Source organism: Crinia signifera, chromosome 5, assembly GCF_055691185.1.
Source record: "Crinia signifera chromosome 5, ASM5569118v1, whole genome shotgun sequence".
NCBI lineage: Eukaryota > Metazoa > Chordata > Amphibia > Anura > Myobatrachidae > Crinia > Crinia signifera.
Genome location: NC_139221.1, coordinates 329866864 through 329894713, shown reverse-complemented (window position 1 = coordinate 329894713; position 27850 = coordinate 329866864). Strand labels below are relative to the sequence as shown.

The 27850-nt window shown below is 54.8% G+C and overlaps 1 protein-coding gene across 4 annotated transcripts in view; it reads right to left on the bottom strand.

The window, feature by feature from the left end:
• Positions 1-21166, bottom strand: part of LRRC24 (leucine rich repeat containing 24) — an 87695-nt gene extending 66529 nt beyond the window's left edge. The window contains exons 1-2 of one of the 4 annotated variants that reach the window (XM_083144976.1): positions 21006-21160; positions 20890-20957 (exon numbers count right to left, since the gene is read on the bottom strand). The gene's annotated coding sequence lies outside the window, so the exon portion shown is untranslated. Of the gene's footprint in view, positions 1-20889 lie in introns of all 4 variants that reach the window. The other 3 variants (XM_083144977.1, XM_083144975.1, XM_083144974.1) reach the window with 3 other exon arrangements.
• Positions 21167-27850: the final 6684 nt, after the last annotated feature.

Below are 27850 nucleotides of genomic sequence, written 5' to 3'. Positions count from 1 at the left end.
ATAACGACACCATAGAGGTATAACAAAATCATAGAGGTATATCGACACCTTAGAGGTATAACAAAACCATAGAGGTATAACAAAATCATAGAGGTATATCTACACCTTAGAGGTATAACAAAACCATAGAGGTATAACTAATTACAGAGGTACAGTATAACTAACCAATGAGGTATAACTAACCATGGAGGTATAACTAATCATAGAGATACAGTATAACTAACCATGGCAGTTATCCAAGATATAACCTGTTCTGCACAGAGCAGATCTATACATTTCTAAACTCGACCACAAATATCATCTTCTCTAATCTGATGCAGGAGCCCGAGTTATATACAGGTTCCTCCCAAGCACCACAGCACACCGGGCTGCTGCAGGAGCCTGAGTTATATACAGGTTCCTCCCAAGCACCACAGCACACCGGGCTGCTGCAGGAGCCTAAGTTACATACAGGTTCCTCCCAAGCATTACAGAACACCGGGCTGCTGCAGGAGCCTGGGTTACATACAGGTTCCTCCCAAGCACCACAGCACACCGGGCTGCTGCAGGAGCCTGGGTTACATACAGGTTCCTCCCAAGCACCACAGCACACCGGGCTGCTGCAGGAGCCTGAGTTACATACAGGTTCCTCCCAAGCACCACAGCACACCGGGCTGCTGCAGGAGCCTGAGCTACATACAGGTTCCTTCCAAGCACCACAGCACACCGGGCTTCTGCAGGAGCCTGAGCTACATACAGGTTCCTCCCAAGCACCACAGCACACCGGGCTGCTGCAGGAGCCTGAGCTACATACAGGTTCCTCCCAAGCACCACAGCACACCGGGCTGCTGCAGGAGCCTGAGCTACATACAGGTTCCTCCCAAGCACCACAGCACACCGGGCTGCTGCAGGAGCCTGAGCTACATACAGGTTCCTCCCAAGCACCACAGCACACAGGGCTGCTGCAGGAGCCTGAGCTACATACATGTTCCTCCCAAGCACCACAGCACACCGGGCTGCTGCAGGAGCCTGAGCTACATACAGGTTCCTCCCAAGCACCACAGCACACCGGGCTGCTGCAGGAGCCTGAGCTACATACAGGTTCCTCCCAAGCACCACAGCACACCGGGCTGCTGCAGGAGCCTGAGCTATATACAGGTTCCTCCCAAGCACCACAGCACACCGGGCTGCTGCAGGAACCTGGGTTACATACAGGTTCCTCCCAAGCACCACAGGACACCGGGCTGCTGCAGGAACCTGGGTTACATACAGGTTCCTCCCAAGCACCACAGCACACCAGGCTGCTGCAGGAACCTGAGCTACATACAGGTTCCTCCCAAGCACCACAGCACACAAGGCTGCTGCAGGAGCCTGAGCTATATACAGGTTGTGACCTTACGTCTGCCCTCCCGCTCTGGCTATGCCCTTCGGGTTCAAAGATAGCGGTTCCTGGTCTCACGGGACCTGGCCAATAGGGGATTCCCCGTTACCATCAGTAACCTCCTGTTACTGACTCCACTTACTACGCAGTGGGCGGGGATATCGATGCCACCACCAGACTCCTCCTACGTGGCGCCTGGAACCATGGATACCTCTTCAGGCTCAAACGCTGGCACCTGAGTACTACCTGCTGGAGTGTGTGCGTCGACACGCTACTGACACACCCCCAACTGGCATCGGTTGGTTCCCCACTGGTCACGGACCAGACCTCTGCTTCAGTAGCTGGCAGAGCGGAACTTCGGGGGACACTGGGCAGTATACCCAGAACAGCGGGAAAACTGAATTATTGCGGTAATTCTGTTGCTCTCAAGATGGAGACGTCGTCTTAAGGCAATAAATGGTTTATTTGCTCAAATATAAGCTCTTAAAAGAGCCCTCTCCTATCCCTAGGAGGTACAGCATACAGATATTACAGGGCTCACAGACCCCCTTTATATAGACAGAAAACACACTGGCACTGGCAGATCCTCCCCTATACCTTTAGAATTTGCATATCAATCAGACATCTTACTTCCAGTGCATAACGAACCAAGTTTACATACTACAAAGGATGAGTCCAATTTCCTTAGCATATATAACTTCCAGGAACGGTGGAGATCATTTGATTATCAACTGGACATGTTTGCATAAAGAAACCGAAATGTCTGTGTATTACCAACACCTAGCACACAGGATGTCATGGATTCAGTGACACATCACATACAGTACACAGGTTACCTTATTATCACCTTTACACAGGAACTACAGACACAAAGCCTGCTACCTGCTGTGTTTTGGCCACTCACAGACCTTCTGACGGGAGGGGGCTGTTTAGCATCTCATTTCCTCGTCACAAAGATTTTCTAAATTCCTTCCTCCAGAAATGTACAAAGTGCATTGTAAGTTTAGAATGAAGTCCTCAATACAATATACACAATATATGGTACAGTCCCAGCTCAGTGCTAAACATATTTCATAAATACATATACTTTGTGCCTTGTGCCCAGCAGCAGGCTTCACCTCACACTGCAGAAGGGGTCCTGACCCAGCTCAGTGCTGCTTATACAGTTTAAAACATATCAAGTGCCCTTGTCCAGAATGAAGGCGCAGCATGGAGTGGCCGCCATCTGTGCCAGGCTCTCTGTCCACACAGGTTCCCTCCCAAGCAACACCCAGCACCACAGCACACCGGGCTGATGCAGGAGCCTGAGCTATATACAGGTTCCCCACAGGCACCATCCAGCACCACAGCACACCGGGCTGATGCAGGAGCCTGAGCTATATACAGGGTCCCCACAGGCACCATCCAGCACCACAGCACACCGGGCTGATGCAGGAGTCTGAGCTATATACAGGTTCCTCCCAAGCACCATCCAGCAGCACAGCACACCGGGCTGATGCAGGAGCCTGAGATATATACAGGTTCCCCACAGGCACCATCCAGCACCACAGCAAACCGGGCTGATGCAGGAGTCTGAGCTATATACAGGTTCTCCACAGGCACCATCCAGCACCAGAGCACACCGGGCTGCTGCAGGAGCCTGAGATATATACAGTTTCCCCACAGGCACCATCCAGCACCACAGCAAACCGGGCTCATGCAGGAGTCTGAGCTATATACAGGTTCTCCACAGGCACCATCCAGCACCAGAGCACACCGGGCTGCTGCAGGAGCCTGAGCTACATACAGGTTCCCCACAGGCACCATCCAGCACCAGAGCACACCGGGCTGATGCAGGAGCCTGAGATATATACAGGTTCCCCACAGGCCCCATCCAGCACCACAGCACACCGGGCTGATGCAGGAGTCTGAGCTATATACAGGTTCCCCACAGGCACCATCCAGCACCACAGCACACCGGGCTGATGCAGGAGCCTGAGCTATATACAGGTTCCTCCCAAGCACCACAGCACACCGGGCTGATGCAGGAGCCTGAGCTATATACAGGTTCCCCACAGGCACCATCCAGCACCACAGCACACCGGGCTGCTGCAGGAGCCTGAGCTATATACAGGTTCCCCACAGGCACCATCCAGCACCACAGCACACCGGGCTGATGCAGGAGTCTGAGCTATATACAGGTTCCCCACAGGCACCATCCAGCACCACAGCACACCGGGCTGATGCAGGAGCCTGAGCTATATACAGGTTCCCCACAGGCACCATCCAGCACCACAGCACACCGGGCTGATGCAGGAGCCTGAGCTATATACAGGTTCCCCACAGGCACCATCCAGCACCACAGCACACCGGGCTGATGCAGGAGCCTGAGCTATATACAGGTTCCCCACAGGCACCATCCAGCACCACAGCACACCGGGCTGATGCAGGAGCCTGAGCTATATACAGGTTCCCCACAGGCACCATCCAGCACCAGAGCACACCGGGCTGCTGCAGGAGCCTGAGCTACATACAGGTTCCCCACAGGCACCATCCAGCACCAGAGCACACCGGGCTGATGCAGGAGCCTGAGCTACATACAGGTTCCCCACAGGCACCATCCAGCACCGCAGCACTCCGGGCTGATGCAGGAGCCTGAGCTACATACAGGTTCCCCACAGGCACCATCCAGCACCACAGCACACCGGGCTGCTGCAGGAGCCTGAGCTATATACAGGTTCCCCACAGGCACCATCCAGCACCAGAGCACACCGGGCTGCTGCAGGAGCCTGAGCTACATACAGGTTCCCCACAGGCACCATCCAGCACCACAGCACACCGGGCTGATGCAGGAGTCTGAGCTATATACAGGTTCCCCACAGGCACCATCCAGCACCAGAGCACACCGGGCTGATGCAGGAGCCTGAGCTATATACAGGTTCCCCACAGGCACCATCCAGCACCACAGCACACCAGGCTGATGCAGGAGTCTGAGCTACATACAGGTTCCCCACAGGCACCATCCAGCACCACAGCACCACAGCACACCGGGCTGATGCAGGAGCCTGAGCTATATACAGGTTCCTCCCAAGCACCACAGCACACCGGGCTGATGCAGGAGCCTGAGCTATATACAGGTTCCCCACAGGCACCATCCAGCACCACAGCACACCGGGCTGCTGCAGGAGCCTGAGCTATATACAGGTTCCCCACAGGCACCATCCAGCACCACAGCACACCGGGCTGATGCAGGAGTCTGAGCTATATACAGGTTCCTCCCAAGCACCATCCAGCACCACAGCACACCGGGCTGATGCAGGAGCCTGAGCTATATACAGGTTCCCCACAGGCACCATCCAGCACCACAGCACACCGGGCTGATGCAGGAGTCTGAGCTATATACAGGTTCCCCACAGGCACCATCCAGCACCACAGCACACCGGGCTGATGCAGGAGTCTGAGCTATATACAGGTTCCTCCCAAGCACCACAGCACACCAGGCTGATGCAGGAGCCTGAGCTATATACAGGTTCCCCACAGGCACCATCCAGCACCACAGCACACCAGGCTGATGCAGGAGTCTGAGCTACATACAGGTTCCCCACAGGCACCATCCAGCACCACAGCACACCGGGCTGATGCAGGAGCCTGAGCTATATACAGGTTCCTCCCAAGCACCACAGCACACCAGGCTGATGCAGGAGCCTGAGCTATATACAGGTTCCCCACAGGCACCATCCAGCACCACAGCACACCAGCACACCAGGCTGATGCAGGAGTCTGAGCTACATACAGGTTCCCCACAGGCACCATCCAGCACCACAGCACACCGGGCTGATGCAGGAGCCTGAGCTATATACAGGTTCCTCCCAAGCACCACAGCACACCGGGCTGATGCAGGAGCCTGAGCTATATACAGGTTCCCCACAGGCACCATCCAGCACCACAGCACACCGGGCTGCTGCAGGAGCCTGAGCTATATACAGGTTCCCCACAGGCACTATCCAGTACCACAGCACACCGGGCTGATGCAGGAGTCTGAGCTATATACAGGTTCCTCCCAAGCACCATCCAGCACCACAGCACACCGGGCTGATGCAGGAGCCTGAGCTATATACAGGTTCCCCACAGGCACCATCCAGCACCACAGCACACCGGGCTGATGCAGGAGCCTGAGCTATATACAGGTTCCCCACAGGCACCATCCAGCACCACAGCACACCGGGCTGATGCAGGAGTCTGAGCTATATACAGGTTCCCCACATGCACCATCCAGCACCACAGCACACCGGGCTGATGCAGGAGCCTGAGATATATACAGGTTCCCCACAGGCACCATCCAGCACCAGAGCATACCGGGCTGCTGCAGGAGCCTGAGCTATATACAGGTTCCCCACAGGCACCATCCAGCACCGCAGCACTCCGGGCTGATGCAGGAGCCTGAGCTATATACAGGTTCCCCACAGGCACCATCCAGCACCACAGCACTCCGGGCTGCTGCAGGAGCCTGAGCTATATACAGGTTCCCCACAGGCACCATCCAGCACCAGAGCATACCGGGCTGCTGCAGGAGCCTGAGCTATATACAGGTTCCCCTATACCTTTAGAATTTGCATATCAATCAGACATCTTACTTCCAGTGCATAACGAACCAAGTTTACATACTACAAAGGATGAGTCCAATTTCCTTAGCATATATAACTTCCAGGAACGGTGGAGATCATTTGATTATCAACTGGACATGTTTGCATAAAGAAACCGAAATGTCTGTGTATTACCAACACCTAGCACACAGGATGTCATGGATTCAGTGACACATCACATACAGTACACAGGTTACCTTATTATCACCTTTACACAGGAACTACAGACACAAAGCCTGCTACCTGCTGTGTTTTGGCCACTCACAGACCTTCTGACGGGAGGGGGCTGTTTAGCATCTCATTTCCTCGTCACAAAGATTTTCTAAATTCCTTCCTCCAGAAATGTACAAAGTGCATTGTAAGTTTAGAATGAAGTCCTCAATACAATATACACAATATATGGTACAGTCCCAGCTCAGTGCTAAACATATTTCATAAATACATATACTTTGTGCCTTGTGCCCAGCAGCAGGCTTCACCTCACACTGCAGAAGGGGTCCTGACCCAGCTCAGTGCTGCTTATACAGTTTAAAACATATCAAGTGCCCTTGTCCAGAATGAAGGCGCAGCATGGAGTGGCCGCCATCTGTGCCAGGCTCTCTGTCCACACAGGTTCCCTCCCAAGCAACACCCAGCACCACAGCACACCGGGCTGATGCAGGAGCCTGAGCTATATACAGGTTCCCCACAGGCACCATCCAGCACCACAGCACACCGGGCTGATGCAGGAGCCTGAGCTATATACAGGGTCCCCACAGGCACCATCCAGCACCACAGCACACCGGGCTGATGCAGGAGTCTGAGCTATATACAGGTTCCTCCCAAGCACCATCCAGCAGCACAGCACACCGGGCTGATGCAGGAGCCTGAGATATATACAGGTTCCCCACAGGCACCATCCAGCACCACAGCAAACCGGGCTGATGCAGGAGTCTGAGCTATATACAGGTTCTCCACAGGCACCATCCAGCACCAGAGCACACCGGGCTGCTGCAGGAGCCTGAGATATATACAGTTTCCCCACAGGCACCATCCAGCACCACAGCAAACCGGGCTCATGCAGGAGTCTGAGCTATATACAGGTTCTCCACAGGCACCATCCAGCACCAGAGCACACCGGGCTGCTGCAGGAGCCTGAGCTACATACAGGTTCCCCACAGGCACCATCCAGCACCAGAGCACACCGGGCTGATGCAGGAGCCTGAGATATATACAGGTTCCCCACAGGCCCCATCCAGCACCACAGCACACCGGGCTGATGCAGGAGTCTGAGCTATATACAGGTTCCCCACAGGCACCATCCAGCACCACAGCACACCGGGCTGATGCAGGAGCCTGAGCTATATACAGGTTCCTCCCAAGCACCACAGCACACCGGGCTGATGCAGGAGCCTGAGCTATATACAGGTTCCCCACAGGCACCATCCAGCACCACAGCACACCGGGCTGCTGCAGGAGCCTGAGCTATATACAGGTTCCCCACAGGCACCATCCAGCACCACAGCACACCGGGCTGATGCAGGAGTCTGAGCTATATACAGGTTCCCCACAGGCACCATCCAGCACCACAGCACACCGGGCTGATGCAGGAGCCTGAGCTATATACAGGTTCCCCACAGGCACCATCCAGCACCACAGCACACCGGGCTGATGCAGGAGCCTGAGCTATATACAGGTTCCCCACAGGCACCATCCAGCACCACAGCACACCGGGCTGATGCAGGAGCCTGAGCTATATACAGGTTCCCCACAGGCACCATCCAGCACCACAGCACACCGGGCTGATGCAGGAGCCTGAGCTATATACAGGTTCCCCACAGGCACCATCCAGCACCAGAGCACACCGGGCTGCTGCAGGAGCCTGAGCTACATACAGGTTCCCCACAGGCACCATCCAGCACCAGAGCACACCGGGCTGATGCAGGAGCCTGAGCTACATACAGGTTCCCCACAGGCACCATCCAGCACCGCAGCACTCCGGGCTGATGCAGGAGCCTGAGCTACATACAGGTTCCCCACAGGCACCATCCAGCACCACAGCACACCGGGCTGCTGCAGGAGCCTGAGCTATATACAGGTTCCCCACAGGCACCATCCAGCACCAGAGCACACCGGGCTGCTGCAGGAGCCTGAGCTACATACAGGTTCCCCACAGGCACCATCCAGCACCACAGCACACCGGGCTGATGCAGGAGTCTGAGCTATATACAGGTTCCCCACAGGCACCATCCAGCACCAGAGCACACCGGGCTGATGCAGGAGCCTGAGCTATATACAGGTTCCCCACAGGCACCATCCAGCACCACAGCACCACAGCACACCAGGCTGATGCAGGAGTCTGAGCTACATACAGGTTCCCCACAGGCACCATCCAGCACCACAGCACCACAGCACACCGGGCTGATGCAGGAGCCTGAGCTATATACAGGTTCCTCCCAAGCACCACAGCACACCGGGCTGATGCAGGAGCCTGAGCTATATACAGGTTCCCCACAGGCACCATCCAGCACCACAGCACACCGGGCTGCTGCAGGAGCCTGAGCTATATACAGGTTCCCCACAGGCACCATCCAGCACCACAGCACACCGGGCTGATGCAGGAGTCTGAGCTATATACAGGTTCCTCCCAAGCACCATCCAGCACCACAGCACACCGGGCTGATGCAGGAGCCTGAGCTATATACAGGTTCCCCACAGGCACCATCCAGCACCACAGCACACCGGGCTGATGCAGGAGTCTGAGCTATATACAGGTTCCCCACAGGCACCATCCAGCACCACAGCACACCGGGCTGATGCAGGAGTCTGAGCTATATACAGGTTCCCCACAGGCACCATCCAGCACCACAGCACACCAGGCTGATGCAGGAGTCTGAGCTACATACAGGTTCCCCACAGGCACCATCCAGCACCACAGCACACCGGGCTGATGCAGGAGCCTGAGCTATATACAGGTTCCTCCCAAGCACCACAGCACACCAGGCTGATGCAGGAGCCTGAGCTATATACAGGTTCCCCACAGGCACCATCCAGCACCACAGCACACCAGCACACCAGGCTGATGCAGGAGTCTGAGCTACATACAGGTTCCCCACAGGCACCATCCAGCACCACAGCACACCGGGCTGATGCAGGAGCCTGAGCTATATACAGGTTCCTCCCAAGCACCACAGCACACCGGGCTGATGCAGGAGCCTGAGCTATATACAGGTTCCCCACAGGCACCATCCAGCACCACAGCACACCGGGCTGCTGCAGGAGCCTGAGCTATATACAGGTTCCCCACAGGCACTATCCAGTACCACAGCACACCGGGCTGATGCAGGAGTCTGAGCTATATACAGGTTCCTCCCAAGCACCATCCAGCACCACAGCACACCGGGCTGATGCAGGAGCCTGAGCTATATACAGGTTCCCCACAGGCACCATCCAGCACCACAGCACACCGGGCTGATGCAGGAGCCTGAGCTATATACAGGTTCCCCACAGGCACCATCCAGCACCACAGCACACCGGGCTGATGCAGGAGCCTGAGCTATATACAGGTTCCCCACAGGCACCATCCAGCACCACAGCACACCGGGCTGATGCAGGAGTCTGAGCTATATACAGGTTCCCCACATGCACCATCCAGCACCACAGCACACCGGGCTGATGCAGGAGCCTGAGATATATACAGGTTCCCCACAGGCACCATCCAGCACCAGAGCATACCGGGCTGCTGCAGGAGCCTGAGCTATATACAGGTTCCCCACAGGCACCATCCAGCACCGCAGCACTCCGGGCTGATGCAGGAGCCTGAGCTATATACAGGTTCCCCACAGGCACCATCCAGCACCACAGCACTCCGGGCTGCTGCAGGAGCCTGAGCTATATACAGGTTCCCCACAGGCACCATCCAGCACCAGAGCATACCGGGCTGCTGCAGGAGCCTGAGCTATATACAGGTTCCCCACAGGCACCATCCAGCACCGCAGCACTCCGGGCTGATGCAGGAGCCTGAGCTACATACAGGTTCCCCACAGGCACCATCCAGCACCACAGCACACCGGGCTGCTGCAGGAGCCTGAGCTACATACAGGTTCCCCACAGGCACCATCCAGCACCAGAGCACACCGGGCTGATGCAGGAGTCTGAGCTATATACAGGTTCCCCACAGGCACCATCCAGCACCAGAGCACACCGGGCTGATGCAGGAGTCTGAGCTATATACAGGTTCCCCACAGGCACCATCCAGCACCAGAGCACACCGGGCTGATGCAGGAGCCTGAGCTATATACAGGTTCCCCACAGGCACCATCCAGCACCACAGCACACCGGGCTGATGCAGGAGCCTGAGCTATATACAGGTTCCCCACAGGCACCATCCAGCACCACAGCACACCGGGCTGATGCAGGAGCCTGAGCTATATACAGGTTCCCCACAGGCACCATCCAGCACCACAGCACACCGGGCTGATGCAGGAGCCTGAGCTATATACAGGTTCCCCACAGGCACCATCCAGCACCAGAGCACACCGGGCTGATGCAGGAGCCTGAGCTATATACAGGTTCCCCACATGCACCATCCAGCACCACAGCACACCGGGCTGATGCAGGAGCCTGAGATATATACAGGTTCCCCACAGGCACCATCCAGCACCAGAGCATACCGGGCTGCTGCAGGAGCCTGAGCTATATACAGGTTCCCCACAGGCACCATCCAGCACCGCAGCACTCCGGGCTGATGCAGGAGCCTGAGCTATATACAGGTTCCCCACAGGCACCATCCAGCACCACAGCACACCGGGCTGCTGCAGGAGCCTGAGCTATATACAGGTTCCCCACAGGCACCATCCAGCACCAGAGCATACCGGGCTGCTGCAGGAGCCTGAGCTATATACAGGTTCCCCACAGGCACCATCCAGCACCGCAGCACTCCGGGCTGATGCAGGAGCCTGAGCTACATACAGGTTCCCCACAGGCACCATCCAGCACCACAGCACACCGGGCTGCTGCAGGAGCCTGAGCTACATACAGGTTCCCCACAGGCACCATCCAGCACCACAGCACACCGGGCTGATGCAGGAGTCTGAGCTATATACAGGTTCCCCACAGGCACCATCCAGCACCAGAGCACACCGGGCTGATGCAGGAGCCTGAGCTATATACAGGTTCCCCACAGGCACCATCCAGCACCACAGCACACCGGGCTGATGCAGGAGCCTGAGCTATATACAGGTTCCCCACAGGCACCATCCAGCACCAGAGCACACCGGGCTGATGCAGGAGTCTGAGCTATATACAGGTTCCCCACAGGCACCATCCAGCACCACAGCACACCGGGCTGATGCAGGAGCCTGAGCTATATACAGGTTCCCCACAGGCACCACAGCACACCGGGCTGATGCAGGAGCCTGAGCTATATACAGGTTCCCCACAGGCACCATCCAGCACCAGAGCACACCGGGCTGATGCAGGAGCCTGAGCTATATACAGGTTCCCCACAGGCACCATCCAGCACCACAGCACACCAGGCTGATGCAGGAGCCTGAGCTATATACAGGTTCCCCACAGGCACCATCCAGCACCACAGCACACCGGGCTGATGCAGGAGCCTGAGCTATATACAGGTTCCCCACAGGCACCATCCAGCACCACAGCACACCGGGCTGATGCAGGAGCCTGAGCTATATACAGGTTCCCCACAGGCACCATCCAGCACCACAGCACACCGGGCTGATGCAGGAGCCTGAGCTATATACAGGTTCCCCACAGGCACCATCCAGCACCACAGCACACCAGGCTGATGCAGGAGCCTGAGCTATATACAGGTTCCCCACAGGTACCATCCAGCACCACAGCACAGTGGTAGCAATAATTAAGGGCACAGATGAATCCCTCAGAAACACTATTTCCACAGGCCGCCATATGTAACGCTCAGGATGTGCTGCAGTCTGTCCAAGTAGCATCAGCTTTTTCCCCGTCCGATAGACCCACCAGTGGCTCAGGGTCCAGAAGCTCTGAATTCTGAGCGGTCACTCATGGAATATATAGTAACATAGATAAAGGTCTCACAGAAAGGACAGAGGACAGAATGTTACAGAACAAGGAAATTACCAATAAAAGAAAAGCTCCCTCTAGTGGTGGAATTGTATAGGACAGACCTGTGTATAACCACACGACCACAGCTGTAGTGTCATAGCTTTACCTGGAGTCCAGAGATGTACATGCCAAAATAATGTCACACGCAAACATGGATCTAACATTCATTCAGATACGCCCAGACATGCATGTAAGCGGACATGTGTGAACAGAGGGCAGTGAGTGGAAGTGCTGGAGGCCTGAGACAGGGGGCAGTGAGCGTAAGTGCTGGAGGCCGGAGACAGGGGGCAGTGGGCGTAAGTGCTGGAGGCCGGAGACAGGGGGCAGTGGGCGTAAGTGCTGGAGGCCGGAGACAGGGGGCAGTGAGCGTAAGTGCTGGAGGCCGGAGACAGGGGCAGTGAGCGTAAGTGCTGGAGGCCGGAGACAGGGGCAGTGAGCGTAAGTGCTGGAGGCCGGAGACAGGGGGCAGTGGGCGTAAGTGCTGGAGGCCGGAGACAGGGGGCAGTGAGCGTAAGTGCTGGAGGCCGGAGACAGGGGCAGTGAGCGTAAGTGCTGGAGGCCGGAGACAGGGGGCAGTGGATGTAAGTGCTGGAGGCAGGGGACAGGGGGCAGTGAGCGTAAGTGCTGGAGGCCGGAGACAGGGGGCAGTGAGCGTAAGTGCTGGAGGCCGGAGACAGGGGGCAGTGAGCGTAAGTGCTGGAGGCCGGAGACAGGGGGCAGTGAGCGTAAGTGCTGGAGGCCGGAGACAGGGGGCAGTGAGCGTAAGTGCTGGAGGCCGGAGACAGGGGGCAGTGAGCGTAAGTGCTGGAGGCCGGAGACAGGGGGCAGTGAGCGTAAGTGCTGGAGGCCGGAGACAGGGGGCAGTGAGCGTAAGTGCTGGAGGCCGGAGACAGGGGGCAGTGAGCGTAAGTGCTGGAGGCCGGAGACAGGGGGCAGTGAGCGTAAGTGCTGGAGGCCGGGGACAGGGGCAGTGGATGTAAGTGCTGGAGGCCGGGGACAGGGGGCAGTGAGCGTAAGTGCTGGAGGCCGGGGACAGGGGCAGTGGATGTAAGTGCTGGAGGCCGGGGACAGGGGCAGTGGATGTAAGTGCTGGAGGCTGGGGACAGGGGGCAGTGGATGTAAGTGCTGGAGGCTGGGGACAGGGGGCAGTGGATGGAAGTGCTGGAGGCCGGGGACAGGGGCAGTGGATGTAAGTGCTGGAGGCCGGGGACAGGGGGCAGTGGATGTAAGTGCTGGAGGCTGGGGACAGGGGGCAGTGGATGGAAGTGCTGGAGGCCGGGGACAGAGGGCAGTGAGCGTAAGTGCTGGAGACAGAGGACAGTGTGTAAGTGAAGGAAGCTGGACTCAGAGGGAATTGAGTGTAAGTAGTGGAGGTCGGATACAGAGAGCAGGGAGTGTAGCTGGGCTCACCTGAAATTAATATCACCAGCATGGACCCCCAGACTGATCAGATTTTGCCCCTGAGTGGCCCATAACTGGGAATGCTGCCATGCCAGATACCAGCTGAAAGGGTGTCTGAGACGAGTTTGACGAGTGTACACTTACCCCCAGGATCACACTTAGGGCCTTATTCTGGTTGGTGCGGTCCATTCCGCATTCTTTCGGACTGCGTTTTTTAGCTACCTGCGCATGCGTAAGTAACGGAATGCGCATGTGCAACGCAGTGTCTTTGCATTGGATCTCAGCAATACCGTCTACAAATGTCCACCTAACTCCCTCAGGAAATATGGGCGTAATATGGGCGTCATGTGGGCGTGTATAAGGGTGCGGTTTCAACGTGGCCGAAACTGGGCATAAATCTGGGCATACACGTGGGAGTGTACAAACAGTGGTAGGCGTGCATTCGGACCGGACACCGAGCGCAAGCGAACCAACAGGGCAGAAATTTTCGGTGTCAATAAGCAAGTTTCAGTTCTGGGAAGGCAATGGTTCATGCGCTAGGCATTCGGATTGCCCAATTAGTACGGCCGCACCTTAAACACTCGCAGCTGACCACAATACAATCCACTCCTCTGCTCATTAGTGATTAATTAAACACTTTTCACAGGTTCAATTGGAAGCATTGCTGGCTAAATGGCCCATTACAAAATACTAGCATATATGCTGCAAACACGACTGGATTGTTGCTATCTGACCCACATTTACACTGCAAGCAATGGGCATAACTCTGTTACCCAAATTACTATATAGTATGCATACATAAAACACAGATAAAGGGGCAACAATGAAGTAATAAAACTTAACATGATGTAAGGGTTAATCTAAAGTGCAAGTAATGTGTTTAAGTGTCAATTCGGAAGTAATTGATTACATTTAAAAATAATATATATGTTATGAGGTACCCTAATTGGATAAATGTGTCATGTTGCTGAAGCATGACTTCCGAATAGATTACTGAGGTTTGCGCAAATACACCAACTCGGTGCGTACGGTCAGCTTCCCGTCCGTTCGGACGCAGTAGGGACCGTGCAGAATCTTTGAGTTCCCACCGCACACGGACATGTGAATGCAGTCCGAAGACACTCCCTCTTCTTATAAAGTCCCCACGAACGGATGCGGACGACCTGTGGGCGTGTGTTCTTAGAATGTCCACCGTGCGTTGCGTTTGTTCGGAAATGGCCGAACGCAACGCACGGCGGACATTCTAAGAACACTAGATACTGCATGGAATACAGTAATAATATGTAACAGCACAGATGGTCTATAGCAGGGGTGGCCAACCCGCGGCTCTCCCCCTGTTAAAGTGCATCTCCTGCATTAACCCCTTGAGTGGTGGGTTTTGCTGGGCAGGTTTGTCCTGCCCCAGCAAAACCCACCACAGGACGTTTGTCCTGCCCCAGCAAAACCCACCACAGGATGGGTTTGTCCTGCCCCACTCATCTCCGCTCAGGCGTTTGTACGCCGGAGCTTCCCTGCCACCGCTGCCCCCACTGACTTATCCGCATGTCACATTCAGCAGTGACGTCGCTGGCAGGCTGGGGGATGCTTGCGGCGGCTCGCTCGAGCCGTGCCGAACATACCCGAGCCTGCCGCCGACGTCACTGCTGCTGTGAAATGAGTGACAGCTGGCGGCATGGCGGCCGGGTCAGTGGAGCAAAGGTGGTGGGGGGGGGAGAGTGCGACGGAGGCGCACACCTATTCTAGATTAGTGGTATGCCAGGAAATTTTCCAGGACAACCCGCTGCGGCAGCGCAGCTGAGCCCGGAAAATGTCCAGGCATACTACCCAAGGGGTCCAAATAGACCACGCCCCTTTTTTGGTGAACGCATGTTGTTGGCTCTTTAGCTTGACTACAGATATTTTTCGGCTCTTTACCTCTGACCGGTCGGCCACCCCTGGTCTATAGTATGGGCTGTTTCAAACATTTAAATAAGATAAGTGGTCAGGAAAAGGTTAAACTTATCGGTACTTGTTTCCTAGCACGGCCACACCGATTTACATCGGGGTGGTCGTGTCGTAAAAATCGGGTCGATCGCATCGCATGCGATTTGGTCGCATGCGATGCGATCGACGCGACCGACCGATTTTGGACCCGATTTTTTTTTTAATGAAATGTAAATCGGGTCCCTGGGACCCGATTTTACATTGGATTCAATGTAAAATATTCCCAACCCCCCCAAATGTCACGGCGTACACCCCACCCCACGATAGACGCCAACCCGAAGCGTGGCGAGCGCAGCGAGCCCGCGAGGGGCGGCGGTGCGCGTCCTCCGACCTTTTCATTCCCCTACTATCCACGTCGGCGTGGAGTTGAGAATAGAATAGTGTGGCGAGCGCAGCGAGCCACCGAGCCCGAAGCGTGGCGAGCGCAGCGAGCCCCGCGAGGGGACGCGGATACCTTCACAGGTAAACGCGTCCCTTCGCGGACTTCACAGGTGTCCGCGTCGCCACGGACACCTGTGAAGCCCGCGAGGGGACGCGTATAACTGTGAAGGTATCCGCGTCCCCTCGCGGGGCTCGCTGCGCTCGCCACGCTTCGGGCTCGGTGGCTCGCTGCGCTCGCCACACTATTCTATTCTCAACTCCACGCCGACGTGGATAGTAGGGGAATGAAAAGGTCGGAGGACGCGCACCGCTGCGCTCGCCACGCTTCGGGTTGGCGTCTATCGTGGGGTGACGACGGGGACATCTAAAATGTGAAATGGGTCATATTGGCCCATTTCACATTTTTCACATTTTTTCAGGATTTCAATGTTAAAAAATCTTTTAACATTGAAGCCTATGTAAAAATCGGGGGCATCGCGTCGGGACCTATGTTAATGGTCCCGACCGACGCGATGCCCCCGATATTTTACCTTTCCCGACACGATTTCAATGTTAAAATATTTTTTAACATTGAAGCCTATGGGGAAATCGCGGGCATCGCGTCGGTCGCGTCGGGACCATTGTTAACGGTCCCGACCGACGCGATGCCCCCGATATTTTGTCCTAGCCGGCCAAATGGACCTGATTTCAAAGGAAATCGGGTCCATCGTATGGATCGTGTACCTTAACTTAAAGGTACACGATCCATAAGATTTGTGGCCGTGCTAGGAAACAAGTACCAACTTATCATAATAAATAAATACACAAACATATAGAACCAGTACTGCACTTTCTAAGCTCACAATCTCCAACTTCATCGTAAGGCTCCTGCCTCTTCCTCTTGGCAGCTGCTCCTGGTCAATTGCAATGTTTGAGGGCTCAGATCCACACATACAGTAAATGTGGTAGAAGAAGCTGGTACACTGGGCATGTGCAGCAGCTCCGCTCTGTCCCTTACACTGCATGATGCGGTGGCAGCTCTACTGATCATATTATATACCAGTGCTATTGTCATAATCTAAGGCACTTGCCAAGTGGAGGGGATTTCTGGGCAACAATACCCAGCAGTGAGGGGGTGACAGGTGTGCGCTGTATATACCCAGCAGTGAGGGGGTGACAGGTGTGCACTGTATATACCCAGCAGTGAGGGGGTGACAGGTGTGCACTGTATATACCCAGCAGTGAGGGGGTGACAGGTGTGCACTGTATATACCCAGCAGTGAGGGGGTGACAGGTGTGCACTGTATATACCCAGCAGGGAGGGGGTGACAGGTGTGTACTGTATATACCCAGCAGTGAGGGGGTGACAGGTGTGCACTGTATATACCCAGCAGGGAGGGGGTGACAGGTGTGCACTGTATATACCCAGCAGTGAGGGGGTGACAGGTGTGCACTGTATATACCCAGCAGTGAGGGAGTGACAGGTGTGCACTGTATATACCCAGCAGTGAGGGAGTGACAGGTGTGCACTGTACAAACCCAGCAGAGGGGGAGGGGGGGGCGACAGGTGTGGAGGTATACATCAGATAGCGGGGGTGACAGGTGTGGAGGTATACATCAGATAGCAGAGGGGGGTGACAGGTGTGGAGGTAGACATCAGATAGCAGAGGGGGGTGACAGGTGTGGAGGTAGACATCAGATAGCGGGGGGGACAGGTGTGGAGGTAGACATTAGATAGCAGAGGGGCGTGACAGGTGTGGAGGTAGACATCAGATAGCAGAGGGGGGTGACAGGTGTGGAGGTAGACATCAGATAGCGGGGGGGACAGGTGTGGAGGTAGACATTAGATAGCAGAGGGGCGTGACAGGTGTGGAGGTAGACATCAGATAGCAGAGGGGGGGTGACAGGTGTGGAGGTATACATCAGATAGCGGAGGTGACAGGTGTGGAGGTATAAGTCAGATAGCGGTGGTGACAGGTGTGGAGGTATACGTCAGATAGCGGGAGGTGACAGGTGTGGAGGTATACGTCAGATAGCGGAGGTGACAGGTGTGGAGGTATACGTCAGATAGCGGAGGTGACAGGTGTGGAGGTATACGTCAGATAGCGGGAGGTGAAAGGTGTGGAGGTATACGTCAGATAGCGGGAGGTGACAGGTGTGGAGATATAAGGCAGATAGCGGAGGTGACAGGTGTGGAGGTATAAGTCAGATAGCGGAAGTGACAGGTGTGGAGGTATACGTCAGATAGCGGAAGTGACAGGTGTGGAGGTATACGTCAGATAGCGGAAGTGACAGGTGTGGAGGTATACGTCAGATAGCGGAAGTGACAGGTGTGGAGGTATACGTCAGACAGCGGAGGTGACAGGTGTGGAGGTATACGTCAGATAGCGGGAGGTGACAGGTGTGGAGGTATAAGTCAGATAGCGGGAGGTGACAGGTGTGGAGGTATAAGTCAGATAGCGGGAGGTGACAGGTGTGGAGGTATAAGTCAGATAGCGGGAGGTGACAGGTGTGGAGGTATACGTCAGATAGCGGAGGTGACAGGTGTGGAGGTATACGTCAGATAGCGGGAGGTGACAGGTGTCGAGGTATAAGTCAGATAGCGGGAGGTGACAGGTGTGGAGGTATAAGTCAGATAGCGGGAGGTGACAGGTGTGGAGGTATACGTCAGATAGCGGAGGTGACAGGTGTGGAGGTATACGTCAGATAGCGGAGGTGACAGGTGTGGAGGTATACGTCAGATAGCGGGAAGTGACAGGTGTGGAGGTATACGTCAGATAGCGGAGGTGACAGGTGTGGAGGTATACGTCAGATAGCGGAGGTGACAGGTGTGGAGGTATACGTCAGATAGCGGGAAGAGATAGGTGTGGAGGTATGCACCAGATCGCAGAGGTGACAGGTGTGGAGGTATACGTCAGATAGCGGAGGGGTGACAGGTGTGGAGGTATACATCATATAGGGGCGTATACAGTATTATATATGGGCATATACCATATACATGGGTTACATACAGTATTATATAGGTGTATATACAGTATTTTATAGGGGCATATACTGTATACAAGGGGTATATACCGTATTATATAGGGGCATATACCATATACATGTGTTACATACAGTATTAAATAGGTGTATATACAGTATTATATAGGGCATATACTGTATACAGGGGGTATATACGGTATTATATAGGGCATATACTGTATACAGGGGGTATATACGGTATTATATAGGGCATATACTGTATACAGGGGGTATATACAGTATTATATAGATGATATATACATCACATAAAAATTACAGTTTTATATATGGGTATATACAGTATAAAAGAGTTACATACTGTATTATACAGTATAGGGGCATATACAGTATACAGGGGCATATACAGTATTATATAGGGGTATGCACAGTATACAGGGGGCATATACAGTATTATATAGGGGTATGCACAGTATACAGGGGGCATATGCAGTATTATATAGGCCGGGGTATGCACAGTATACAGGGGGGCATACAGTATTATTTAGTGTTGTATACAGGGGGCATATAAAGTATTATATAGGGGTATACAGGGGGCATAAACAGTACTATATTGGGGTGTATACAGGGGGGACATACAGTATTATATAGGGGTATATACAGTATACGGGGGGCATATACTGTATTATATAGTGGTATACAGGGGGGCGCATACAGTATTATATAGGGGTATATACAGTATTATATAGGGGTATGCACAGTATACAGGGGGCATATACAGTATTATATAGGGTTGTATACAGGGGGCATATACAGTATTACACAGGAATAGATACAGGTGGCATATACAGTATTATATAGGAATGTATACAGGGGGCATATACAGTATTATATAGGGGTATGCACAGTAAATGGGGGGACATACAGTATTATATAGCGTTGTATACAGGGGCATATACAGTATTATATAGAAATGTATACAGGGGGCATATACAGTATTATATAGCGTTGTATACAGGGGCATATACAGTATTATATAGAAATGTATACAGGGGGCATATACAGTATTATATAGGGGTATGCACAGTAAATGGGGGGACATACAGTATTATATAGCGTTGTATACAGGGGCATATACAGTATTATATAGAAATGTATACAGGGGGCCATACAGTATTATATAGCGTTGTATACAGGGGCATATACAGTATTATATAGAAATGTATACAGGGGGCATATACAGTATTATATAGGGGTATACAGGGGGCATATACAGTATTATATAGGGGTATACAGGGGGCATATACAGTATTATATAGGGATGTATACAGGGGGCATATACAGTATTATATAGGGGTATACGGGTGACACAGTATTATATAGGGGTATTTACAGTATACGGTGGGCATATACTGTATTGTATAGGTGCATACAGGGGACACACAGTATTATATAGTGGTATACAGGGGGCATACACAGTATTATATATTATATAGGGGTAATTACAGTATACAGGGGGGCATATACAGTATTATATAGGGGTATACAGGGGGCATATACAGTATTATATAGGGGTATACAGGGGGCATATACAGTATTATATAGGGGTATACAGGGGGCATATACAGTATTATATAGGGGTATACAGGGGGCATATACAGTATTATATAGGGGTATACATGGGGCATATACAGTATTATATAGGAGTATACAGGGGGCCATACAGTTATATATAGGAGTATACAGGGGGCATATACTGTATTATATAGGAGTACACAGGGGGGCATATACAGTATTATATAGGAGTATACAGGGGGCCATACAGTATTATATAGGGTTATACAGGGGGCCATACAGTATTATATAGGGGTATACAGGGGGCCATACAGTATTATATAGGGGTATACAGGGGGCCATACAGTATTATATAGGGGTATACAGGGGGGCATATACAGTATTATATAGGAGCATACAGGGGGCATATACAGTATTATATAGGAGTATACAGGGGGCCATACAGTATTATATAGGGGTATACAGGGGGCAGCAGTACACAGTGCAGGCAGCCGGAAGGTGATGGTATAACCGGGCACTCACCGGGGAGAAGCTGTGTGTGGAATCTCTCATGCTGGGTCCCCGGTGCTCCCCGGTCCTTGTTCTCCGGTCCCCGTTACTCCCCGGTCCTTGTTCTCCGGTCCCCCGTACTCTCCGGTGCTCTCCGGTTCCCGTTACTCCCCGGTGCTCCCCTCAGTCCGGCTGCTGCTCTCTCCCCGGAGCCCCCGTGCAGTGTGGCCGGCCGCCCCCCTCCATCCCCCGGCTGCTGAGTGCTCCGGAGATCCCGCACTGACACCTTCTCCTGCCGGCAACAGCCGCAGCCCCTCCTCCGGTGACATCACCCGGTGCCCGCCCACCGGCGCCCGCGGGTGTGATGTGATGTCAGCTCCCGGTAACCCCGCAACTGCCGGATCTGCTGCTGAGCTCACCCGGATTCTGACACCCGCTCCCCTCATCCCTGCACACCCGGATACCGACACCCCGCATCACTACACCCGCACACCCGGATCCCTACACCCGCTCCCCTCATCCCTCCACCTCGCACACCTGGATCACTACACCCGCACACCCGGATACCAACACCCGCTCCCCTTATCCCTACACCCGGATACCGACACCCGCTCCCCTCATCCCTCCACCCCGCACACCCGGATCACTACACCCGCACACCCGGATCCCTACACCCGCTCCCCTCATCCCTCCACCTCGCACACCTGTATCACTACACCACCCACACCCGGATACTGACACCTGCACACCCAGATCCCTACACCCTCTCCGCTCATCCCTCCACTCCGCACACCTGGATCACTACACCCGCACACCCGGATACCAACACCCGCTCCCCTTATCCCTACACACGGATACCGACACCCGCTCCCCTTATCCCTACACCCGGATACCAACACCCGCTCCCCTTATCCCTACACCCGGATACCGACACCCGCTCCCCTCATCCCTCCACTCCGCACACCCGGATCACTACACCCGCACACCCGGATCCCTACACCCGCTCCCTCATCCCTCCACCTCGCACACCTGTATCACTACACCACCCACACCCGGATACTGACACCTGCACACCCAGATCCCTACACCCTCTCCGCTCATCCCTCCACTCCGCACACCTGGATCACTACACCCGCACACCCGGATACCGATACCCACTCCCCTTATCCCTACACCCGGATACCGACACCCGCTCCCCTCATCCCTCCACCCCGCACACCCGGATCACTACACCTGCACACCCGGATACCGACACCCGCTCCCCTCATCCCTCCACCCCGCACACCCGGATCCCTCCACCCCACACACCCGGATCCCTACACCTGCACACAGAGATACCAACACCCGCTGCCTTTATCCCTACACCCCGCACACCCGCATCACTACACCCACACACCCGCATCACTACACCCGGATCCCTTCACCCGCTCCCCTCATCCCTCCACCTTGCACACCTGTATCACTACACCCGCACACCGACACCTGCACACCCGGATCCCTACACCCGCTCCGCTCATCCCTCCACCCCGCACACCTCGATCATTACACCCGCACACCCGGATACCGCTCCCCTTATCCCTACACCCGGATACCGACACCCGCTCCCCTCATCCCTCCACCTCGCACACCTGTATCACTACACCACCCACACCCGGATACTGACACCTGCACACCCAGATCCCTACACCCTCTCCGCTCATCCCTCCACTCCGCACACCTGGATCACTACACCCGCACACCCGGATACCGATACCCACTCCCCTTATCCCTACACCCGGATACCGACACCCGCTCCCCTCATCCCTCCACCCCGCACACCCGGATCACTACACCTGCACACCCGGATACCGACACCCGCTCCCCTCATCCCTCCACCCCGCACACCCGGATCCCTCCACCCCACACACCCGGATCCCTACACCTGCACACAGAGATACCAACACCCGCTGCCTTTATCCCTACACCCCGCACACCCGGATCCCTACACCCACACACCCGCATCACTACACCCGGATCCCTTCACCCGCTCCCCTCATCCCTCCACCTTGCACACCTGTATCACTACACCCGCACACCGACACCTGCACACCCGGATCCCTACACCCGCTCCGCTCATCCCTCCACCCCGCACACCTCGATCATTACACCCGCACACCCGGATACCGCTCCCCTTATCCCTACACCCGGATACCGACACCCGCTCCCCTCATCCCTCCACCTCGCACACCTGTATCACTACACCACCCACACCCGGATACTGACACCTGCACACCCAGATCCCTACACCCTCTCCGCTCATCCCTCCACTCCGCACACCTGGATCACTACACCCGCACACCCGGATACCGATACCCACTCCCCTTATCCCTACACCCGGATACCGCTCCCCTTATCCCTACACCAGGATACCGACACCCGCTCCACTCATCCCTCCACCCCACACACCTGGATCACTACACCCGCTCCCCTCATCCGTCCACCACGCACACCCGGATCCCTACACCCACACACCCGGATCCCTCCACCCCACACACCCGGATCCCTACACCTGCACACACGGATACCAACACCCACTGCCCTTATCCTTACACCCCGCACACCCGGATCCCTACACCCACACACCCGGATCACTACACCCGCACACCCGGATACCAACACCCGCTCCCCTTATCCCTACACGAGGATCTCGACACCCGCTCTCCTCATCCCTACACCCGCACACCCGGATCCCTACACCTGCACACACCGATACCGACACCCGCTCCTCTTATCCCTACACCAGGATCTCAACACCCGCTCACCTCATCCCTCCACTTCGCACACCCGGATCCCTACACCTGCACACCCGGATACTGACATCCGCTCCCCTTATCCCTACACCTGGCACACCCGGATCTCGACACCGTCTCCTCTCACTCCTGGATCCCCACTCCCCTCCTCCTTTTATCCTTACACCCGGATCCCTACACTCAACTCATCTCATCCCTACACCCACACACCCAGATCCCTCCACCCCTCTCCCCTCATCCCTTCACCCGCTCCCCTCATCACTCCCCTCATCCCTACACCCAGGGCCATAATTTCCACTCCGCTCATCCCTACACCTGCACACCCAGATCCCTCCACCCTGCTCTCCTTATGCCTACGCCCGTTCCCCTCGTACCTCCACCCAGCACCCCTGCAACTGCTCCCATAATCCCTATACCCGCACACCCTAATCCCTACACCCACTCCCCTCATCCCTACACCCTCTCCCCTCATCCCTACACCCACTCCCCTCATCCCTACACCCTCTCCCCTTATCGCTTCGCCTGCATACCCGGATCCCTACACTGTTCTCCCCTCATTCCTACATGCGCACACCCAGGTCCCAACACCCTCTCCCCTCATCTCTAAACTCCTCTCCTCTCATCCCTACACCCCGCCTCATCCCTCCACCCACACACCCGGATCCCTACACCCTGCTCGCCTCATCCCTGCACCCGCACACCCTGATTCCTACACTCGCTCTCCCCATTCCCCTCATCCAAACACCCTGATCCCCTCATCCCTTCACCCGCACACTCTGATCCCTACACCCCGCTTACCTCATCCTTACACTCCCTGATACCTTTATTCATAATCCCCACATCCCTGCTCTCCCTGATCCCTACACATGATCCCTCCTGTGCTGTCTCTCGACCTGCTTCCATACAGTGAATGGCTGTCAGCACTGATTGGTGGACAGCTGGTTGCAGGCTTGGAGTCAGGTACAGAAGATGCTGACAGTCATTCATTGTCTGGCTGCCGGCTGGGAGAGCTCTGATTGTGTGACCATCTCCCGCTCAGAGGCCCCCACAAATATGGGGCCCTGGGCAGCTGCCATGTGTGACCTGAGAAGTATTGGCCATAACGCACAGGAGCCTCTGGGCCTTCTTCAGAGGTGTACACCATCTGCTCCTGCGTGTCATCTATCCCAATAGATTCCGGCAGTGGGTGCAGAAGGAATTTGGACACCAGTAGAGGCAGGTTTGATGGGTTTTCTTGAGAGGTAATAGAGAGGTGGGTAGCAGATGCCGTGTCATGGGAGCCATTTCCAGACTGACATTCTGTGACTCCACCGTGCTCATACAATTATCAATGGCATTAACGATGCTTGTTACTTCCCAAAGTGGCAGATCGGAGTCTGCGGTGGCAGATCAGAGTCTGCGGTGGTAGCCACCTTGGTATTAGGCCCTCTGTCTCCAGTCCCAGGCTTTGTCATTCGTGTGACCATAAGAACAGAGAGTTATATATGTGGCCCCATCCGTCATATTCCAGTCTTGTCTCCGGATCAGCTCGTTAGCTCCTGTCTCTTCAGGCCGGGAAGGACAGCTCCTGTGGAGAGAAGACACATTAGTAACTTTGATGTGCTGGAAGCTTTAGGATCACAGGATGAATATTGATCAGAAAGGCAAGAAGAATGCTGGATTATCCTCACCATACAAGTACCAGGATTACATGTCTGTTACTGTCTGCAGACGTGACTACATGTATGTACTCCTTCAGGGCTGATCCAGGGGTGCTCACCAAGTATGAGTCTCCAACGGGATAGGCCACATCGCCCAGATACCATGACAGCAGCCTTCTCACTAGCATCAGCTCTATGCTTGGAATCAGATGGATCTATGCGTATGCTTACCCCTGCATAGCCACCAATTCTAAATGGCCACAACACGACCCGTGAATGCGCACTCACCAGTATATGTTCAGAGTTGTGTATGGCCGGCTGCACGGCATGTGCAATGTGTAAAAGGTCCCTCTGCATGTGTGTGTGACTGACTCAGATCCTTGGTCCCTGTCTTTAAGTCCCATCAGTCAATAGAAAGTCACTGTCCATTAAAGAAATGACTCAATAGATTGCAGGAGTCTGTCTTGTATGATCCATATCTGATAGTAAAACATATTATCCTGGCCTATCCCTGCGCCGTAGGAGAGAGTAATCATCCAGGCCTACCACTAAACCGGAGGAGAGAGGAATCATCCAGGCATACCACTACACCGGAGGAGAGAGGAATCATCCAGACCTTCCACCAAGCTCGGAGGAGAGAGGAATCATCCGGGCCTTCCACTATGCTGGAGGAGAGAGGAATCATCCAGGCCTACCACTACACCAGAGGAGAGAGGAATCATCCAGGCCTACCACTACACCAGAGAAGAGTGGAATCATCCAGGCCTACCACTACACCGGAGGAGAGAGGAATCATCCAGACCTTCCACCAAGCTCGGAGGAGAGAGGAATCATCCAGGCCTACCACTACACCAGAGGAGAGAGGAATCATCCAGGCCTACCACTACACCGGAGGAGAGAGGAATCATCCGGGCCTTCCACCAAGCCCGGAGGAGAAAGCAATCATCCGGGCCTTCCACTACGCTGAAGGAGAGAGGAAACATCCAGGCCTACCACTACACCAGAGGAGAGAGGAATCATCCAGGCCTTCCACTACGCTCGGAGCAGAGAGGAATCATCCAGGCCTATCACTGCGCCGTAGGAGAGAGTAATCATCCAGGCCTACCACTACACCGGAGGAGAGAGGAATCATCCAGACCTTCCACCAAGCTCGGAGGAGAGAGCAATCATCCAGGCCTTCTGCTACGCTGGAGGAGAGAGGAATCATCCAGGCCTACCACTACACCAGAGGAGAGAGGAATCTTCCAGGCCAACCACTACACCAGAGGAGAGAGGTATCATCCAGACCTTTCACTATGCTCGGAAGAGAGAGGAATCATCCAGGCTTTTCACTATGCTTGGAGGAGAGAGGAATCATCCAGACCTTTCACTATGCTCGGAAGAGAGAGGAATCATCCAGGCCTACCACTATGCTGAAGGAGAGAGGAATCATACAGGCCTACCACTACACCAGAGGAGAGAGGAATCATCCAGGCCTTCCACTATGCTCGAAGGAGAGAAGAATCATCCAGGCCTTCCACTACGCTGGAGGAGAGAGGAATCATCCAGGCCTACCACTACACCGGAGGAGAGATGAATCATCCAGGCCTACCACTACACCGGAGGAGAGCAGAATCATCCAGGCATACCAGTACACCAGAGGATAGAGGAATCATCCAGGCCTACCACTACGCTGGAGGAGAGAGGAATCATCCAGGCCTACCACTACACCGGAGGAGAGCAGAATCATCCAGGCATACCAGTACACCAGAGGAGAGAGAAATCATCCAGGCCTTCCACTATGCTCGGAGGAGAGATGAATCATCCAGGCCTACCACTACACCGGAGGAGAGATGAATCATCCAGGCCTACAACTACACCGGAGGAGAGCAGAATCATCCAGGCATACCAGTACACCAGAGGATAGAGGAATCATCCAGGCCTTCCACTACGCTGGAGGAGAGAGGAATCATCCAGGCCTACCACTACACTGGAGGAGAGAGGAATCATCCAGGCCTACCACTACACCGGAGGAGAGCAGAATCATCCAGGCATACCAGTACACCAGAGGAGAGAGAAATCATCCAGGCCTTCCACTATGCACGGAGGAGAGAGGAATCATCCAGGCCTTCCACTACGCTCGGAGGAGAGAGGAATCATCCAGGCCTTCCACTACGCTGGAGGATAGAGGAATCATCCAGGCCTTCCACTACGCTCGGAGGAGAGAGGTATCATCCAGGCCTACCACTATGCTCGAAGGAGAGAGGAATCATCCGGGCCTTCCACTGCGCTTGGAGGAGAGAGGAATCATCCAGACCTTCCACTACGCTGGAGGAGAGAGGAATCATCCAGGCCTTCCACTATGCTGGAGGAGAGAGGAATCATCCAGGCCTACCACTACGCTGGAGGAGAGAGGAATCATCCAGGCCTTCCACCACGCTGGAGGAGAGAGGAATCATCCGAGCCATCCACTACGCTGGGAGAGAGGAATCATCCAGGCCTACCACTACTCTGGAGGAAAGAGGAATCATCCAGGCCTACCACTACACCGGAAGAGGAGGTTTAGGTTAATGCTGCAGATTGGGG